Source organism: Neopsephotus bourkii, unplaced genomic scaffold (assembly GCF_033783945.1).
Source record: "Neopsephotus bourkii isolate Nb327-2 ecotype Australia unplaced genomic scaffold, CSIRO-AGI_Nbou_v1 NB_820, whole genome shotgun sequence".
Taxonomy (NCBI): Eukaryota; Metazoa; Chordata; class Aves; order Psittaciformes; family Psittacidae; genus Neopsephotus; species Neopsephotus bourkii.
Window position 1 is genome coordinate 24,453 of NW_026901316.1, and position 6,113 is coordinate 30,565.

Consider the following 6,113-nt stretch of genomic DNA (forward strand, 5'->3'; position numbering starts at 1 on the left):
CAGGGAGGAGGGGAGCCGGGAGGAAGCAGGGACAGGACACCTGACCCAAACTGACCAAAGTGGTATTCCATACCACAGCACGTCATGCCCAGGGGGTAACTGGGAGTTAGGCGGAAGGACAGGGTGGACTGCAGGGTTTGGAGGAGGTATCGGTCGGTGCTTGATCGGACTGGGGGGCAAGTTGTCGGTCGGCTGGTGATGGGGTGTTATATTCTCTTCCCTTGTTATTTCATTTATCATTACTATTATTGGTGTTAGCATTAGTGATTTGTGTTATACCTTAGTTACTAAAACTGTTCTTATCTCAACCCGTGGGAGTTGCATTCTTTCTGATTCTCCTCTCCGTCCCTCCAGGAGTAAGGGGAGGGCAAGAAAGGGGGGGAGTGGGTAACAAGCTGTCTGGCATTGGTTAAACCACGACAGTTCTTTTTGGCGCCCAACGTGGGGCACGAAGGGTTGAGATAACGACAGATCTGACTGTCACAATGCTGATTTATTGGATGTCAGAGTTGTTCCTCTTGATCTCAGAGCTTCAGAATGTTGTAACTTACTTAGAGCCGGCAAGCACAGCAGCTACACCAGCCCCAGTGACAAGTACAGCAGCATCGTTTGAGAGTTCTGAAGGTTTTGAATGGCCTTTGGGTACCCTTGGAACCTGCCTGCTGATTGTGATGGTGTTCACTATGTTGGTACACATGCAGAGTGTGTTTTACCCACCACAATTGTGTCTGATCCCAAAATTTAAGCAGAGTCAGGTTTGGGTCTTGTCTGGGGTTAGACAACAATATGGGAGGACCAAGAGGTTTTCCCCAAGGCTGGACAGCCATGAGTGGCAGGGCATGTGGGACTGTATGGGCAAGTATCTAGTCCACTGGGCCCCTCCAGTGCTTTGGAAGCATTGGAGATGGAAGGACAGTGAATTATTTTGAGCCTGGTGGGACCATGACCCTTAAGGCCATCAGAGCAGAGGTGCAACATAGAGATGGACTCATGATCGAGGGGTGGACTTAGTAATGGACACTATTGCCCAGGTTATTCATGTGTGTGAACACTGCACACAGCCTCTCGTGCTCTGAAAGACTGTTACAAGAGATGGAGCCTGGCATCATGGACCAGATGGACTCAGCAGCTTTATAGGGACTGGTCCATGCACTAAGATAGAAGTGCACTGAGATCGGAGTGATGGTATATTGAAAATGTAGGATCTGAGCATGACGTGAATGGTATGGAATAAGGGGTGGATAATGTCCTGGGTTTAGCAGTGGCAGTCATTTTTCTCTTTCTTGGTAGCTGGTGCAGGGCTGTGTTTTGACTTTCAGCTGGGAACAGAGCTGAAAAACAATGATGTTTTGGTTTGGCCAAGGACTTTGTGGGCCTCATGCTCTGCCAGGGAGGAGGGGAGCCGGGAGGAAGCAGAGACAGGACACCTGACCCAAACTGACCAAAGGGGTATTCCATACCACAGCACGTCATGCCCAGGATGTAACTGGGAGTTACCCGGAAGGGCTAGGTGGACTGCAGGGTTTGGAGGAGGTATTGGTCGGTGCTTGATCGGACTGGGGGGCAAGTTATCGGTCGGCTGGTGATAGGGTGTTATATTCTCTTCCCTTGTTATTTCATTTATCATTACTATTATTGGTGTTAGCATTAGTGATTTGTGTTATACCTTAGTTACTAAAACTGTTCTTATCTCAACCCGTGGGAGTTGCATTCTTTCTGATTCTCCTCTCCGTCCCTCCAGGAGTAAGGGGAGGGCAAGAAAGGGGGGGAGTGGGTAACAAGCTGTCTGGCATTGGTTAAACCACGAAGTGTACTGAGATCACAGCATACTGAGAGCACCGGGTAGGAGAGCACCAGGTACTGAGAGCAGCGGGTAACGAGTGCACCGTGTACTGAGAACACTGGCTACTGAGAGCACCAGGAACTGAGACTACTGGGTACTAAGAGCACTTTGTACTAAGAGCACCGTGTAGTTAGAGCACCGCGTACTGAGAGCACCGGGTACTGAACGCACTGTGTACTGAGAGCAGTGCGTACGATGAGCCCCGGGTGCTGAGAGCACCGGGTACTAGGAGCACTGGGTAGTGAGAGTACCGCGTACTGAGAGCACTGGTTACTGAGAGCACTGCGTACTGAGAGCACCGGGTACTGAGAACCCTGGGTACTGAGAGCAACACATACTGAGAGCACCGCGTACTGTGAGCACCAGGTACTGAGAGCACCGTGTACGGAGAGCACCGGGTACTGAGAGCAGCGTGTACTGACAGCACCGGGTGCTGAGAGTAACGCGTACTGAGAGCACTAGGTACTGAGGGCACTGGGTAAGGAGAGCAGCGCGTACTTAGAGCACTGGTTACTGAAAGCACTTCCTACTGAGAGCACAGCGTACTGAGAGCACCGCGTGCTGAGAGTACCGGGTACTGAGAGCAGTGGGTTCTGAGACTAACGCGTACTGAGAGCACCGCGTACTGAGAGCACCGAATACTGACAGCACCGCGTACTGTGAGCACAGGGTTCTGAGAGCACGACGTACTGAGAGCTCAGTGTAGTGAGAGCACTGGGTTGTGAGAGCACCGGGCAGGAGAGCACCAGGTACTGAGAGCAGCGGGTAAGGAGTGCACCGCGTACTGAGAACACTGGCTACTGAGAGGACCAGGTACTGAGACCACAGGGTACTAAGAGCACTTTGTACTAAGAGCACCGTGTACTTAAAGCACCGCGTACTGAGAGCACCGGGTACTGAAGGCTCTGTGTACTGAGAGCAGTGCGAACGATGAGCCCCGGGTGCTGAGAGCACCGGGTACTGGGAGCACTGGGTACTGAGAGTACCTGGCACTGAGAGCACTGGGTACTGAGAGCACGGGGTACGGAGAGCACCGGGTACTGAGAGCCCTGGGTACTGAGAGCACCGCGTACTGAGAGCACTGAGTACTGATAGCAGTGGTACTGAGAGCACTGCCTACTGAGAGCACCGGATACTGGGAGCACAGCGTACCGAGAGCACCGGGTAGTGAGAGCACTGGGTACTGAGAGTACCGGGTACTGAGAGCACCGCATACTGAGATCACTGGGTACTGAGAGCACCGGGTACTGACAGCACTGAACTGAGAGTACCGCGTACTGAGAGCACTGGTTACTGAGAGCACCGCATACTGAGAGCACCGGGTACTGAGAGCACCGGGTACTGAGAGCACTGGTTACGGAGAGTACCGCGTACGGAGAGCACCAGGTACTGAGAGCAGCGGATAAGGAGGGCACTGCGTACTGAGAGCACTGGCTACTGAGAGCACCGGGTACTGAGACCACTGGGTACTAAGAGCACTTTGTACTAAGAGCACAGTGTACTTAGAGTACCGCGTACTGAGAGCACCGGGTACTGAAAGCACTGGGTACTGACAGCACTGTGTACGGAGAGCCCCGGGTGCTGAGAGCACCGTGCACTGGGAGCACTGGGTACTGAGAGTACCTGGTACTGTGAGCACTGGGTACTGAGAGCACTGAGTACGGAGAGCACTGGTTATTGAGAGGACCGCGTACCGAGAGCACAGGGTACTGAGAGCACTGGGTACTGAGAGTACCGGGTACTGAGAGCACCGCATACTGAGAGCACCGGGTACTGAGAGCACCGGGTACTGACAGCACTGGGTGCTGAGAGTACCGCCTGATGAGAGCACTGGTTACTGAGAGCACTGTGTACTGAGAGTTCCGGCTACTGAGAGAACCGGGTACTGAGAGCACTGGGTACGGAGAGAACCGCGTACGGAGAGCACCAGGTACTGAGAGCAGCAGGTAAGGAGGGCAAGGCGTACTGAGAGCACTGGGTACTGAGAGCACCGGGTACTGAGAGCACTGGGTACGAAGAGCATTGGGTACTAAGAGCACCGTGTACTGAGAGCAAACGGTACTGAGAGCACTGGGTACTGAGAGCACAGCGTACGGAGAGCACCGGGTACTGAGAGCACCAGGTACTGGGAGCACTGGGTACTGAGAGCACTGGGTACTAAGAGCACTGGGTACCGAGAGCACCGCGTACTGAGAGCACCACGTATCGAGAGCACAGGGTAGTGAGAGCACTGGGTAATGAGAGTACCGGGTACTGAGAGCACCGCATACTGAGAGCACCGGGTATTGAGAGCACCGGGTGCTGACAGCGCTGGGTACTGAGAGTACCGCGTACTGAGAGCACCGGTTACTGAGAGCACCGGGTACTGAGAGCACTGGGTACGGAGAGTACCGCGTACGGAGAGCACCAGGTACTGAGAGCAGCGGGTAAGGCGGGCACTGCGTACTGAGAGCACTGGCTACTGAGACCACCGGGTACTGAGAACACTGGGTACTAAGAGCACTGGGTGCTAAGAGCACTGGGTACTAAGAGTACCGGGTACTGAGAGCACTGGGTACTGAGAGCACGGCGTACTGAGAGCAGCGCGTACTGAAAGCACCGTGTACTGAGAGCACCGCATACTGAGAGCACCACGTACTGAGAGCACCGGGAACTAGGAGTACTGGGTACTGAGAGCGGCTGGCACTGAGAGCGCGGGGTACTGAGAGCACTGCGTACTGAGAGCCCTGGGAACTGAGAGCACTGGGTACTGAGAGCACCGCGTAAGGAGAGCACCGCTTACTGAGAGGACCGGGTAGTGAGAGCACTGGGTACTGAGAGCAATGGGTACTAGGAGCACGGGGTTCTGAGAGCACCGCGTATTCAGAGCACGGGGTACTGAGAGCAAAGTGTACTGAGCGCACCGGGAACTGAGAGCACTGGGTACTGAGAGCACCACGTACTGAGAGCACCGGGAACTAGGAGTACTGGGTACTGAGAGCACCTGGCACTGAGAGCACGGGGTACTGAGAGCACTGGTTGCTGAGAGCACCGGGTACTGAGAGCACAGCGTACGGAGAGCGCCGAGTACTGAGAGCACCAGGTACTGGGAGCACTGGGTACTGAGAGCACTGGGTACTGAGAGCACTGGGTACTGAGAGCACCGCGTACTGAGAGCACCACGTATCGAGAGCACAGGGGAGTGAGAGCACTGGGTACTGAGAGTACGGGGTACTGAGAGCACCGCTTACTGAGAGCACGGGGTACTGACAGCACTGGGTACTGAGAGTACCGCGTACTGAGAGCACCGGTTACTGAGAGCAACAGGTACTGAGAGCACTGGGTACGGAGAGTACCACGTACGGAGAGCACCAGGTACTGAGAGCAGCGGGTAAGGAGGGCACTGCGTACTGAGAGCACTGGCTACTGAGAGCACCGGGTACTGAGAGCACTGGGTACTAAGAGCGCTGGGTACTAAGAGCACCGGTTACTAAGAGTACCGGGTACTGAGAGCACTGGGTACTGAGAGCACGGCGTACTGAGAGCACCGCGTACTGAGAGCACCGTGTCCTGAGAGCACCGGGTACTGAGAGCACTGGGTACTGAGAGTACCGCGTACTGAGATCACCACGTACTGAGAGCACCAGGAACTAGGAGTACTGGGTACTGAGAGCACCGGGTACTGAGAGCACCGCGTACTGAGAGCACTGGGTACTGAGAGCACTGGGTACTGAGAGCACCACGTACTGAGAGGACCGGGTACTGAGAGCACTGGGTACAGAGAGCAATGGGTACTAAGAGCACCGGGTTCTGAGAGCACCGCGTATTCAGAGCACGGGGTACTGAGAGCACTGGGTACTGAGAGCACAGTGTACTGAGAGTACCGGGAACTGAGAGCACCGGGTACTGAGAGCAACGCGTACTGAGAGCACCGTGTACTTAGATTACCGCGTACTGAGAGCACCGGGTACTGAGACCACTGGGTACTAAGAGCACTTTGTACTAAGAGCACCGTGTACTTAGAGCACCGCGTACTGAGAGCACCGGGTACTGAAGGCTCTGTGTACTGAGAGCAGTGCGTACGATGAGCCCCGGGTGCTGAGAGCACCGGGTACTGGGAGCACTGGGTACTGAGAGTACCGCGTACTGAGAGCACAGCGTATGGAGAGCACCGTATACTGAGAGCACGGAGTACTGAGAGCACTGCGTTCTGAGAGCACCGGGTACTGAGAGCGCTGGGTACTGAGAGCACCGCGTACTGATAGCACCGGGTACGGAGAGCACCAGGTAC